Below are 15,891 nucleotides of genomic sequence, written 5' to 3' on the forward strand. Positions count from 1 at the left end.
CAAAAGAACACTCCCCCCGCACCAGCATCAATTGGAAGAGAGACCACAAAGTCATTTAAATAGACAAAATGCATTCGGGGGAGGGGGGTCTGTTTATGTAGTAACTTTTTCTAGAGTAATGATCTCCCTCTTCCATGGTCTCTTTGTGAAAAGTATTTGAGACCTTGCATGGTTTTTTTGTTGTTTTTTTCTTAAAAAAATAGAACAATTGCAAAAACTAAAATTATTTATCATAACATCCCCTCCCACCACATGACTCTCAAACAAACCTAGAACAAAAGAGAGACACAAATTCACACAACTTTGAAAACAAGACTGTTCATCATTACATATTGTATCACACATGCACCACATCTGCTAACCATCATCAGACAGGTTTTCTACACAATAAGATGCTTCATGTTTAATATCACAGATTAAGAAATGAGAAAAAAAATTCATGGAAGTTAATACCATTTTAACAACAAACACGATAGGATGTCTTTTGCTGGAATTCTTAAGCTTACCATAACTAAACATTGCCTGAAGTAAATCAGTGGTCTTGTCCCATTCACATACTGTGTGGTCTACAATGTTTACAAATTACCAGTATTTCATCACCGATCTGGGGGCAAAAATAAATACTCCCTTCAATAACTAATTTTTTAATATTACACAAGAGACTTTTTCATTTTGTTTTAATTTATGGAAAGAAAATCCTAGCTATATATACACACTGTACATGAGCCAGTTATCTCATTTTATGAATTAAGATTATTTCTTCACCAGATTTTCTGCAGAATCCTCAATGGTCTCCATCATCAAAAATAAAATAAAGAAAACAAGAAGGCAGAGAAACCTTCATTTCAGTGCTCTGTGTGTAAATAGGATGATGAATGTCCCATCGGCTCAGGGAAATGAAACAGACCAACTGCGTACAAACTTCCCACTTATTTTCCTCACACAAAAAAGGATAATCATTCTGTAGACAGAAGGATATGGGAGTGGGCAACTTTGAGTATAATGAGGTGTTTAAAAGGATCCCAGAAAGCAGTTCCAAATTCATGAGGACTGTCTGTGGAACAGGCTGTTGTTTCTTTATAAAAATCTGTAGCAGAACTCAGATAAGTGTGTTACAGCTCTATCAGTTTAGTTCAGTTTTCACACCTGTTGCCTTACCTCACTTAGTGGAGAGTCTGCACTTGTATAATCCAGGGCTAGCCACTGCCTTGGCTTGTCGTTGCCTTTATGGAGTAAAGATTCAATAAAAGAAAAGGCTGCACCTGCTACATAGCAACAAACTGACAGAGTCTGAGAAGCTGAGACAGCTGTTAAGGCAACATGCTGCTACCTGCACTTCCCATAGGCTTTGCTGTCCCACAAGAACACCCTTTTCTGCTTTTCTTCGCAATTCCACTCTCCCTTCCTTTCCTTTCCAACAATGAGATTTATGATGTTGTCATGCTTGAGAGGGGAAAAAAAATCCTTCTGACAGAGGCATTAATAAGCAGCAAACTGTGCAGAGTTCAAGATTTTTAATTCATTAGTCCTGGCAAACCTAAAATACAAACAGACTTGCTTCACAGGACAGGAATGTTTTCAGCATGACCCAATCAGTGTCTGTGTCTATTCCAGCAAACTGGCAAAGATAGCATGACTCCAGTCAGCAAAAATGTCTGTGGCTCGAATCAGCTTGGGGTGACATTGCCAACTTGGACTGGCTACATGCAAACTATTAAATGATAGAGGCAACTATCAAAGCTAACAATGAGGATGAGGCTTGGTGTTTTAGGCTAGGTTTGTAATGGCTTTGGTAAAGTGCCTAATAACAGACTAACAACGGATGATAGAATTATTATATTAAAGAGACAATGGATTAATTTTAGTAGTTTATTAGAGTCCTGTATAGTCTTCATATAAGTACATTTTGAAGGCAGATTTATTTACAAATATTTTGGACAGGAATTGAAATTGCAAATTGACTTAAAACTAACAGCTTGTAGATTCTGCTGCTATTTCTGACACTGCCAGTCAGTTTTGTAACTACAAGCAAAGTAATTAGTAACTGAATATGGAAATGCTGTGAAAAAAAGCAGCAGTTGTCCAGACTGATGCAATTACAACAAGCAAGCTTAAACACCCTGCTGGCTGTATGTATTCTTCTGGATAACTGCGATCCCTGAAAGTGCAAAGGATACTATAGGACAGGAGATTGACTGACAATATATCTGCTGCACCTATCATTATACTGTGGGGTTTTTTAATTAAGAAAAGCCTGTCTCTTTCACCAACAGCAGTTGGTCCAATAAAAGATATTACCTCACCTTTTCTCTCTGACATCCTGGCACCCAGGGACCAACACAGCTACAACAACATTTTTAAAAAAAGTTAGTTTCCCTACCTTCAAATATTTTTTAAAAAACAGTAAATTTAATTTGACAGGTTGTCTCAAGGACAGCCCATGCGGGGCCAGATTCTCTGGTTCATCTGAGGCATACTAGACGCAGAAGCAGGGGGAGGCGCAAAGGTGGCATTAAATCAACTTTCTGTCTCCCCGCACATCCTAGCATTGGCCAGGAACTGATCCAGTCTCAGCATAAATAAGAGCTATCCTTTGGCTGCTCTAATTTACACCTAGCTCCCTGTGACCCAAGGGGCTGGTTCACACCTGGAGATAGCTGGGGCACAGAGCCACCCTGCTTACACTCCCTTTTCTCCAGGAAAGACCCCTGTGCTGGGGACTTGGAGGAGGTGGTGTGGAAGCACCACACAGGCTCTACAATACCTAGAGATTCCCCTGATAGCTGATTAAACCTGCTTTCTAGCTTCACTGTGTCACCAGAGCAGGAACAAGAATCTGGCCAAGGGAATCCATTCCATGATTTCAAAGCATCAGCATGCCCCGACTTCTACACTCATGAGGGAGCTCATCCATCCATCCTTTCTTTCTTTTTCTTTCTCAGCTGTAAATATACTTCTAAAAAGATATTTATAATAATCTCTATTTATCTCATTTTGGAGGAAGATTTAGCTTTGTTCAGAACCACTATTGTTACTGAAATTTCACAATAAAATAGCATTGCAACTTAATATTGATCTCAATGTGGGATTCCTTCTCCAACTAGAGGACTAATTATTTTTGAAGGATGTATTTGGTTTACAGACATAGGGTGAAAACCTGGCCCCACTGAAATCTATACTGAAACTCCCATGGACTTCAAGGCCAGGATTTCTTTCAGAGGGCCTGATTCTCTCCTGTTTTGCATCGTGTGTAGTTACTTACACCTGTTGAAAGTGATGTAAAATAAATCAGATAGATAGCATTTATATCTAGTCGAAAGAGGTCTGAATGAACTCACAAGGTTCAATGCAGTGAAGAATAGATCCTATATAAGGTATTTCTAAGAGGCATAAAACCTTGGTATTTAAGCACCAACAAGACTTACCTTCACTAACCAAGACAGCAAGATTCCTAATCACTCACTAACGTAGGTCAAACTCATGCAATCTATCTGGTACACCCAAGATGAAGCAGAAACACTGACACATGCATGACACATGGATGACTTTTCAAAACAGTTGACTGACAGTGCACAGCTACCAGATCACATTGTATATAGTGCATATATTTGCAAATTCAAAACAGAATATTTTGGTATTTTTCTATCTATTGTAAGCAAGTTACATCATATTCTCCATTTATTATATATCAGTGTTTCTGATGAAATTCCATATTACTCTTCACACATTTCAAAAGAAGACAGTCTTAACAGTGCTTAACTCCAAAAACATAAAACAATTCTTGTGCATCTCTTTCAGTCAGTTTAGTACCATGCAGGGCTGCAAGTCACCCTTTGGGACACAGAAACTATATAAACCAAAAAAACCTTTATCACATTTAAATTTCAGTGGTTTATACATTGATTAGTCCTCTGGAACTACTGCTGTATGTACTATGTGGATGACAGTGTAGTCTGACATTTTCAATACAACAGTGGGAATCAAGAATCCAGGGTTTTATCTGTCAGCCCTTACTCATGTGAGTAGTCCCACTGAAACCAAGCACACAATGACATGGACTTCTGTGACTGCATTGATCCTGATTTGGTGTCATGTGGTTGTCCATCTAAAGAGCTCATAAACAAACTAGATTTTTAAGACATATTTTCAAATGTTTGAGTTTACATTTTAAGAGGAGTTTTCCCTGATTCCTCCGAGACCCTATCCATCAAACCTCAACATTAAGACATTTTACATATACAGCACTGTATCTGAAATATTAGGTTGAATAATTACTATCATTCTGTAATTATTTTATAACCTGTTTACTATTGGGAATATAACATAACAGAACATTCAATTAAAGCTGAAAACAAGCAATAACATGCACTCATATAGCACCTTTCATATGAAGTTCTCAAAATCACTTTACAAAAAAGGAAAACTGACTCTTAGTGAAATTAGGTTATATGCTTAAATTCCTATTAAGGCACTGTAAAACTTGGGAACAGACTCTAGTGGCCCAATCCCATGGCTCTTATTCATGTGAGCAGTCCCATTGCACTCAAGAAAACTACTCCACGATTTGGTGCAGCACAGTAAATACTGGTTCATAACAGGCTGAATATACACTTGACAATAATCTCTATGAAAAGTTCAGAATGCTGATAATCCCTCCGGTTTTTTCCGGTAGAAGCATAATAGTGGTGCTGTACCCTGTTTTCCTGCCAGCCTGCTCTTAGTCATCAGATGTTTGGTACCCGAGCAAAATTCTTTTGATCCCATATCACATTATGAAACCTGAACTCCTCTAGAAGAGTGACACACAGGATATCAAGTTTTAGTCATCAAAAGATTTTGAAGTAATCATACTTTAAATTAGACGCACTGCAGCTTATTGATATCTGGTACAAGTTTGTAATTTTTTAAAATATGAAGTATCAATTATTTTACACGTGTATAAAGAGCAGTAAAATGATCAGTGTTTGCTATCTAACAAAACACCTGTTTCCTTCCCTTTTATAGCTGTGCTACTTTCAATTCATGTGAGTTTCCTAATATGAATAGTATTTGGTAGCATATGACCTCATTCAAACTGAAATGGTGTTTCAGAGGTTGCCAGTCACTATTTAAAAATACACTTAAAAATATTCTAACACATGGATGATGTTCAAAGGAGATGTTGAAAAACATGGTTTTCCTAGGGAAATGTTCATTTCACTGTTTCATCTGAAAAGAACACAAGACAGAATACAAACAGAAATCAGCTTGTTTTTTTACAGTAAAAACTGTTTAAGGGTCCAATCCTGCAAAGTTGCAGAGCACCCTTGATGTTCACGGAGGTTGATGGAAGTTAAGGATGCTCTACACCCCACAGGACTGAGTTCTGAAGGAGGAGCAAATAGCAACAAGACAGATTCTTTAACTACACATCACATGCTGAATCACTGAAGCCAACAGGATTGCCCGGGTGTGAGTTGGCACAGAATTTGGTCAAATAAAAATATTTCATGAGTGCATTTTTGCCTGATCCTGTACTCCATTCTCCACCAAATGTTCTATTGGGGAGTTCCTCTGAATATATAAAATACAAGGTCTAAAATATTGCACTGAAAGGGAATGTGCAGTAGGAGGTGGTGTTTTGTGCACGTAAAACATTTTTCATTGATATTTTTCTCCTTCAGATTGAAAAAAAATGTAGTTGCATTTGCAGGGTGAAAAAAACTTAGTGGAAATTTCTATAGAAGTGAAATACTAACCAAATGTATAGGAAACTGAGTTATACCGAGAAATTTGGCACAAATCTCTCTCCCCTTTTCGTATATCCCCCCATTCCCCAACAAGTGGGGACAAACACTGAATAAATTTAAGCTTGCTATTTTAGAAATCCATTGTTTTTCCATCAGTTAATCCTTTTCTAGTTCACTAAAGAAATCCCAGAATGCATCATTCTGTGATCTCACTGATACAATTAGTCCCATGCAATCCATTATAAGCAAGTTAAACTAATTATTTCTGTGCTGAATGCCCTCAGTACCTTGGCTGGGCATTTAACACATACTTTGGTGCTTGCATGATTACACAATTTTTGATTTTAGCTTTTCAATTTAACTTTAAGAAATGTATGGCTATAATGAAAAAAGTGTTTCAGATAATTCTGATAAAAACATATAGAACTAAGTTTTTTGCTTACAACCTGTACAACTTCATTGACTTTTAAGGTGCTGCATATGGTGTCAGTGCTCAGTGTGAAATGAATATACGTATACCTCTACCTCGATATAACGCTGTCCTTGGGAGCCAAAACATCTTACAGCGTTATAGGTGAAACTGTGTTATATTGAACTTGCTTTGATCCACCGGAGTGCGTAGCCTTCCCCCGTCCCTCCCCTCCCCCCAACCTAGAGCACTGCTTTACTGCATTATATCCAAATTTGTGTTATATTGAGTCGCGTTATGTTGAGGCAGAGGTGTATAGATCAGTAAAATGTCCTCTGCCAGTTAGCATCAAGAGGTCCCTGGATCACAAAGGAAGCTCAGCCCAAAGGACCCTTACTGCATGCTCTGGTGTTGGTAGTGTCGATACTGTGTCCAGAGCCCTCCGGTCATGACCCATGAGGAAGCAGAGGAGGAGGAGGCAGCTGAGCGCCGCAGTCAGAGGGGTGGCTGCTGGTGTAGACTATAGGGATTTTCCATCCAGTGCACTGTCCTTCTGGGATCACTTCCACCAGAGACAGGGGAAGGGGACAGCTTGGCTATGGCATCAGTTCATTTCCAAACCTGCCTGGCTCCATTCTTGCCTGAGGGAAGGGGCTGAGATTAGCCCCTCCGACCTGGGCTACTAAACAATGCCTGCAACTTGCCAGCAAAGCTGACCTGTTCAATCCTGTCTGGCTTCTCTGCAATTAAAGGAAAAGGGGACTGAGATGAACCCAGCCAGACTAGATTGAGGGAGAAACTGCATGCGCCATCAAGACACTTGGTTAAGGAGGGAAGCATGAGACACAAACCTTCCCTTTTGCCTCTGGCTTTCTCAGTCTAGATCCCTCTTGAAGCCTTCAGCAGCACTAGTAGCTGCAAATGCCTCAGAAGAGGAGGTGCAGCTGAGGAGACAATCTTGTCAAAAAGGCAGCCTTGGGCCATGACTGGGACTCAGATAGACACATTAGTGAGATGATTTTTTAGTCAGAAATTTGAAATCAAGTTTGGAATTTCCTCAGAAGAGCTCTGCAGAAGCAGAGCCACCAGCCAACGGGGAGACAGAGAAAACCAGAGAGAACTTCAGGGGACAAGGTGCTGCCCTGCTGCCAGTGACTGACTTGTCTAGTTCTGCCCCCAAGCTGCAAGCATGATGAAGGATCCACTGGAAAGTATCAGTGGACCTCAGCATGATGAAGAAAGGTGGTTTACAGCCACGTTTCCTGAATCCTCCCTCTCCACAGCCATACTGATCACAAGCTCAGCGCAGTTAAGGATCATCTGTCCCTTAGTATCCCTTAGCTAAATAGGGATCTCAGCTTCACCATATTTAACTCTCACCATTGGGTCAATAAATCTTGGTATTCATCTAAACCGGGGTAGACAACCTATGGCATGGGTGCCGAAGGCGGCACACGAGCTGATTTTCAGTGGCACTCACACTGCCCGGGTCCTGGCCACCAGTCTAAGGGGCTCTGCATTTTAATTTAATTGTAATTGAAGCTTCTTAAACATTTTTAAAGCCTTATTTACTTTACATACAACAATAGTTTAGTTATATATTATAGACTTATAGAAAGAGACCTTCTGAAAACATCAAAATGTATTACTGGCACGCAAAACCTTAAATTAGAGTGAATAAATGAAGACTCGGCACAGCACTTCTGAAAGGTTGCCGACCCCTGACCTAAACAAACTCAGGGAAATAATTTCTGTTCTCAGGTGACACCTGGAGTAACTGCACCGATTTAATTGGATATTAAAGATTCATTTGTCAACATTATGCTGATGATAACAAGCAAGTGCATACACACAAATAAACACTCAAAATCTTAAACAGAAAATGTTGTCACTAAGCTTCCCTGCTGTCAGGAAGAAATAAGCATTCCTAGGATACAAAGGTAAAAAGCCCAGCAGCAGCAGCAGCCAATGTCCTGCCTTTCATTAGAACTGCCACTCCTGTTACCGCTACTGGAGCTGCATCTGCAGTGGCACCAGTCAGAACTGTAGAAGGGAAAGTGTAGGGTAGGCAAATGCAAGACTCATCAATTTGCAGAAGTTTGTTCTCAAAAAATGCAGTTTATATCAGTCCAGCCATCCCTTTTCCTTTTCTATAAATATCCACCCTCTCCCTGCCCCCAGGAAAAGACAACATATGGACTATATAGCCCACCATGGGCAGAACAGGAAAGATAGCCCAAGAATACAGCAGCTTAAAGTTCTTGTGTTGGGCACCTGGATACCACAAAGTGATTGGTACATTAGAGATAGGTGCATTTGTTACATTTAAAAAATATTTAAAAACATTATTAAAGTTGTGAAGTCAATAGTTAACAGAGCAGCATTAACAAACTACTAGAAGGTACATAGCTATATATATAGAAATCAATACACAAGACTAACCAGCAGGTACACAGAACCCCAGAGTGATGCCATATTATGTCACAATAGGCAGTAATGTTTCTAAGCGATGTCTACATAAGTTATACTGACAAAAGTGCTAATGTCACTCAGTGGTGTGAAAAAACCACCCTGCTAAGCAACATAAGTTATACCAACAGAAGTGCCAGTGTGGACAGCCCTATATAAGCAGGAGAGGCTCTTCAGCCAACATAGCTACCACCACTCATTGGAGGTGGTTTAATTATGCTGACGGCAGAGCTCTCTTCAGTCAGCATAGAGCAGCTACATGAGCAATCTTACAGCAGCACAACTGCATTGGTACAGCTGAGCCGCTGTGAGACTGCTAGTGTAGACATGGCCTAAAAAGTGGTATTTCCAGGAATGACTTCTCTGCATTAGTTAATTAGTGTTATTATAAGATGTAATGTTATTCTTAGAAATGACTTATTTTGATGCTTCTTGGAGACAAGTAATGCATGGTGACAGTGCCCTCAGTTTCCCAGTTAGGTAGGCCAACAAAAAGCAGTTTTCCTATGTGCTTTCAGATACCCCATATTCACAGGCTTCAATGGTTTTAGAGTTTTAGCTGAACAATTTCTAATAACATTGACTACAGCTCAGCAATTATGATCCTCAAATATACATACAATTACACTTAGAAAACTCATGATTTGACACAAAACATCCTTCTTTTGGAGCGCTCATAGTCCATTACTTACAATAGGTTCTTTAAACACACCACACTGAATCATGTATATAAATAATATTTATCCAAATATATCTGCTGCCCCTTAGAGGACACATTTTAGAAGTTCATTATTTCAAAGATGCAAACCAAGAGCCTTGAAGACCACAAGAGCTGAAGTTTCTCAGCACAACATAGGTTTGGGCCCATTTTGAAAGAAACAGTTCACAAATATGTGTAGTTGTACTTCTTTTAAAAAAAAAAGTTTCCTTTGCTTAATTTCTGCCTAGGGGTTGGTTCATCAACTTGATTTCCCTTCCCACTTTTGACTTACACTTTTTAATGAATGTCCAGTTTTTGACTTACAAGTGATTTTGTTCCTGTGCTCGTTAAGCAAGTTTTACAGCAACACAATAAGATCTCTGAGCTAAACCTATGTAATAATTTTTTAAGAGTTGCTAAATCTTTCAAAATAAACTTGGTTATAAACCATGTTCTGTAGTGTGCCGGTGTTGTACAGCTAGAGTGACCAGATGTCCCGATTTTATAGGGACAGTCCCTATTTTTGGGTCTCTCTCTTATATAAGTTCCTATTACCCCCCACCCCTGTCTCAATTTTTTATACTTGCTATCTGCTCACCCTAGGTACAGCCTCTGTGTATGCTCCCTGAATCCTGCCTCTCTTGGGTGCGAGATTATAATGGTATCACAGTAGTGCTGGTGCAACTGGGGTCTTCTATGCCCGTATGGAGATGGAAAGCAAGATTTGCCTTTAAGTACCTGAAATGGGTAGGAAAGTACCCATTAATGATGTGTAATGCCCTGATTCTGCAAGGAGCTCTGTGTAGGTGGATCTCCATGCCTGTGTAGAGCCCCACAGAACTCAACAGAACTCTGTGCAGTTGGGCTGTTTTGCAGCATCAGGGCTTACATTTGCATGCAAGCACTGAGAGGGGAACAGATCCTGATACACTTATGATGAAACAATTTTGAATTCTTGAAACCTTAATTTTGTACAAAGGTTAAACAATTCTGGAAAGAAGAAAACCTTATGTCCCCAAATCAACTTCCGGTACATTAAAGACAAAATTCATGCTTTCTGACACTATAACCAGTGTAATTAGGGATAATACTCCTTTTGCTATGGAATTGCATTTGTGTTTCATTATTTCAAGTGCAAATACCCTTTACTTAGCCCTCACTGTCTACACATTTGTCCATATCAGAAGAAGCACTCAGGACTGCATTAAAAGAGGGGTGCATTGTATGTGAGGGATGAGGTTCATGACCAGATCTGTCCAGGGAGGGAACAGGGAAGAGTATCCACATTGTGCCGAGTTACAGTTTATAATATTAATGTCTCTATAAAATTTTTCAGATTCAGCTAAATCTTTGGGGATTGGTCCTGCTTTGCTTAGGGGGTTGGACTAGATGATCTCCTGAGGTCCCTTCTAACCCTAATAATCTATGATTCTATGATTCTACAAAGTAACCATTAAGCTATATACATGGGATTGATTCCTCAATGCATTATTCCAGTTTCTCCAGTTTTACAGCAACCAATGGAGTGACAACTGCATAAAAACAGAGTAATGCAGCAGTGAATAAGGCCCATCATTCCTGAACCTGTGAACCTCATAATGTAGTGCTGCTTATTATATTAACATTGTTTGTGTCATCGTGACTAAGTATTGGCATTTCAATTATAAATCACTATTTTCAGGAGTTACAAACTAACACAATGTGGTGCACAAAATCCCAGCCTATATATAAAATACATGCTACACTGTTTTTGAGTTATACAATGGGGGAAATGATCTATTTTAAATATTCATTTGCTAAAAAATAAACTTTGCATGTCATAATTTGCAAACAAAAAACATTTACAAAGGTTGAATGTGAGAGTCAGTAAAGTGGAAAAAAGTTGACCTAATGCCCAAAAACATTGTTACACTTTCTTTACAGAAATCCTACACCTTTAAAATACACAAATGTCACTGAGAATGTCTGTAAATGAACACAGATGTCTGTAAAATGACCAAAAACTTCAAATTTGGGTGGCCTAAGAGCATCTTTGTTTTCACTCTGATGGTGGTCTTTGTTCTAACTGGCATAGTTGTAGAATGGCTGAATAAACCTTACCAACAATTTTGTATAATCTCTAAGGGCTTTTTGCAACAAAAAAACATATATGACATGCTTAGAACATGTGCTCCACGTTTCACTGTTTCAAAGTTGGTGTGATTAAAATTATGCATAATTATTATCCTGTATTATCTTAGAACTACCAGGATCAGCAAAATAGAGAGTTCACTTAGGGCTTGTCTACATTGGCACTTTACAGCGCCGCAGCCTTCTCACTCAGGGGTGTGCAAAAACACCCCCCCCCAAGCGCTGCAAGTTTCAGCACTGTAAAGTGCCAGTGTAGACAGTGCACCAGTGCTGGGAGCCACTCCCCCCATGGAGATGGGTTTTTTTATAAACTACAAAGCCATGTTAAAGTGCGGCGGCGGCAGCGAGGCACAGCCTACGTTTTAACGTTGTTAGTGAAGACATGTCTTTAGTTCAACACAATAACACAAGAAGAATGCAAAACAGAAGGAAAGCCAGCCCATCTCAGTTAGCAGTTTTGCTTCCAATAAAGTACTTCTTTAAAAAACAACAAATCAACCAACCCTACATACACCAATTGTTTTCATGGCTGACCTGTTTGGTTTATCCAGCAGAGTAACTACTCTCAATAGCAAGAAGTCTGGATATCATTTCCCATACGCAGAGCCCTTCTCCAGTTTGTAGGGATATCTGCTTGTCCTTACATTTCACAATGGCTTAATAGCTTTCTACCATCCATGTTATAATCTTCCAAATTACCTCCAATTTAATAACTTCATTTATGTATCCCTGAATAGGTTTTGGTCTTATTGCTCTTAAGAACCATGCACTGTTTGACAATATTTTCCACAGATGACATTCCCCAGTCCTTCATTTTTATTTCATATTTTCTCTATGCTGAACAGCAGGTTCTTAAACTATCTAGTTTATTCTGAATTGTATTGTTCTTCCTTTATTATGATTGCTTCTTTTGTAGCATAAAGCACATGAATATCTGTTCCTCTTTTTATACTTCAGTTCCTCAAAATGACTGGTTATCATCATGACTTGGCTAAATTTCAATCAGACGATTACATTCTGCTTTCCAAAATGTCCTTGCATTTTAGTTGATTAAAATACTCTTCACTTCCTGTCCTAAATTATGCTGTTCTAAGTTATAGCTCTGTACTATTAAATGGCTGCCATTTTCCATCCCAGAGGTAAGTGTCATGAATGGGTGAAAATGACTGCTGCATATGTAGTTTATGCATCAGGCTGTCAGAACGCTTCATGCCTACTGTCCCTACTTAAAATGTAGAGTCACTGTATTTATTTTTAAGCAATAAATTTGCCATTTTTTCAAGCTGTCTCCTCAAAAAGTTCTCTGTATCCAAGGTACTTCAGTGGAATTAAAAAACATGTCCCTACTTTTCTCCCTAAATGGAGTTTTTCAGTACTCACAGGTGTGCTTTGGGAAATTTTGCATGAAAAATATTATATAATCATCAATCATTATTTATTATTTACTAATACTCCCTTTTCTACCGTGTTTCAATCAAGATCTGATGCTGACATTCCCTATCTGTGAATAATATACTTTCAGTTCCTGCTTTTGGATATATATGCAAATATCTCAAGCACCTCAAAGTAGCTATTACTTCCAGAAATTTTAGCCCTATTTTTGAGTGTTTTTCCCTTGACATCTTGGGTTAGATTACTCCCTCGTATAACTCCACCAAAGTCAACAGGAATTACATCAGGGATGAATCTGACCCATCATATTAAATACTTCACAACCTATTTACTTTATTCAAACTAGTAATGTTGTACAGTGAAATCTAATAGGCTGAAACAATTTTAAGATACTTGGCAGCATATCATGATGGTCTTGCCCTCTATGGTAAAATATACCAGCACCTTGACCCATGCTGTGATGCCTCTATCCTCTGCGGATGTGGGTCACTGTATGTATGTATTGTTTCATATTGCTTGTTTGTCTACTTAGGCTCTGAACTCAAACACCTTACAATCTATGTCCCCTCTTTGCTCCATATAGTGTCAAGCACACTCAACAAACAATCCTAGGAAACAAAAGATGAAAATTAAAAAAAAATTCTTTTCAAAATCTCCCCTCAGTGAATTTCCTCTTAGATTCCTGACTCTTTTTATTCTCCCAGAAAAATTCAGGTCCCTGTTTCAGTACTGACCCTAGTCTCCAGCAGAGTCGCAAACGCACACTCATTCATCTTTAATCGTGCCCTGACTGAGTCAAACTTGACCACAACACAATCTCCTGAATCAGCCTGAACTCCACAGTTCTCACATACACATAAAATACTAAGAAATGTGTGACAGAAGTATACATACAGGGAAAGATAGGGATAGAGTTGCAGAGTGAATTCTAACTCCACACCATTGTGTTATTAAAATACATGCATTATGCAAAATCCCCTCACTGCTGGGATTAAGCCACAATGCAGACTATTCAATTGCAGTTTAATGCTTTAAAAAGTGTTGTTTTTTTTTTAAACAAAGGGGCAAATTCTGAGGTAATATGTAAAGTGGAGTAATTTACATGTTGGTAATTGAGTGTAAATAGGTTTAAGGGAGTAAGATGTCCAAAAGCAGGAAAAATAGGCCACCGCCTGTTTTAAAGTACAACCTCCCATCAGCTGCTCTTTCTGCTACAAACACTATTCCAGCCTCTAAACCTGTAAATTCATTCTCATTACTATGGCTAGTTGAAATTTTTGACAAAAATGTCTCTTCAAACTATACATTTTTTTTGCAAATTTTTTTGTATCATTTGAAATTTTCCAATTTTCAATTAAACAATTTAACATAGCTGGATTCAAATTAAAATGAAAACTTCTTGGCTTTTGTTTTTTTCTGACAGCTTCTCTTCTACTCCTCCCTTTTTTCCAGTGGAAAAATCCAAGATTATTGATTTTGAATAATGTTATTGGAAAAAGTCAGAAAATTTCAGGAATTTTTTAAAAAATATATATTTTTTAATTTTTAATGGAAAAAAATTCCATTTTTGACCAGCCCCACCTAGTACAGAGAGTAAAATTCAGGTATAAGAAGGTATAAATTACACTTGGTAAGTCTAGCATAGCCTAAAATTGTGTAATGTATATGGTGGGGAGTGGAAAAGAGGGAATCTGGTTGATAGTGTTCAAAAGCACCAGTATAAAATATAGATTCCTATTTATTTATTTATTTGCAACTGAAGAACTGCCAAGCTACTTTTTTTCTGATTGATAAAAAATAATTGTTGTTACTCTTCCTTGGCTTAGATCTTCATTTTTTGCAAAGATTGCAGCCCAGACAGAACTGTTAAGAAATTACAACACTGAAAATAGTCCATAATGGAAATGCAACAGATCCTTACTGCAGTTATCATCTTGTGAATGGTGATCCTAAAATACATTAATTCGGGGAAGATAACTTCCATTTCCCCCTTCTTAATTCGTCCCTCAGAAAGGCTTCGAATCACAGTGAACCAGGAAAGAGGGAGCCTGTGAACAGTGCTCCTGGATTAATACAAAAGTGCTGCTCAGGAACAATATTAAACACTTTTCCTTCCCTTGAGGGCTCAGTTCTATTGCTTCTAGAATACTCCCAGCCTCTGCGGTCATTGGAAGCAAGGGAAAAGTCTATGCTCTGAAATTTGATCCCTCACATAGCTACCGCCAAACTACTTGGGGCCTGGCCCAATGGTACACTGTAACCATCCGTGATGATCCTTCCCAGGGTAACAGATCAGAGAAAGAAATAAGGTCCTGTTGCCCTGCTCCAAACCTCATATGTAGACATATCTCTCAGCTCTATACCTGAAGACAGTGCCTCTACTGAAATTTTATTTCTCAACTTGCCTGTTTTGGGCTTCCAGTGTATTTACTGAGAGATCTGCTGACTCTGTAAATTGCAGAGCTGTATAATATGTTCACAACAAAAATTAGAGCTGTAGTAGTTTATGCCTGGCGTTATATGATATAGTTTGTGTTCCTTAACATATTCTCTGCTGTGTCTCTGGCAACATTTCCTAATGAGGTTCTTTCTCCCAAGCTCTTTTAACAAATTATGTGTTTGACTATGACCTCAAAGCAAAGCTTCTGAAATCATTTCTTGACGTTTTTCTAATTACTATTTCTGGTTTAAAGTTTTTGAAAACTGTGCAAAATGTGTCTCTGGCTTGAAGAAAGCTAGCATAAAAAGTGAGCTTGTATATAACCATGTTTCCTTAAAGTGAAGTTCTATTTTGAAAAGTGACTACAATAATAGCAACAGATCTGATCCGTACGTGGATTCAGTCAAACCTGCTGATATACCTGAAATGAGATGTTACTGCTTTTTACTCCTGTTAGTACTGTAGAGCAAAAACAACTATGACAATAGTGCACTCGAGTCTAATATTCTTGTGCGTTATCCACCGACTTAATTACTAAGTTTCATTTACAGAATCAATCAGTTTCACTTGTGCAACCCCACGAACGCAAACTGTTCTAGCACGCAGCAGCCCTGAATCTGAG

The 15,891-nt window shown here is 38.6% G+C and overlaps 1 protein-coding gene across 2 annotated transcripts in view; it reads right to left on the reverse strand.

Moving 5' to 3' along the window:
• Positions 1 to 15,891, reverse strand: part of MAP3K7CL (MAP3K7 C-terminal like) — an 89,830-nt gene that overhangs the window by 63,921 nt on the left and 10,018 nt on the right. Inside the window, exon 1 of one of the 2 annotated variants that reach the window (XM_030579418.1) lies at positions 1,159 to 1,486. The exons of the other annotated variant lie outside the window; for it this stretch is intronic. The gene's annotated coding sequence lies outside the window, so the exon portion shown is untranslated. Of the gene's footprint in view, positions 1 to 1,158; positions 1,487 to 15,891 lie in introns of those variants that run through there. 2 annotated transcript variants of the gene reach the window in all.

This window comes from Gopherus evgoodei, chromosome 1 (genome assembly GCF_007399415.2).
Source record: "Gopherus evgoodei ecotype Sinaloan lineage chromosome 1, rGopEvg1_v1.p, whole genome shotgun sequence".
In the NCBI taxonomy this organism is placed as follows: Eukaryota; Metazoa; Chordata; order Testudines; family Testudinidae; genus Gopherus; species Gopherus evgoodei.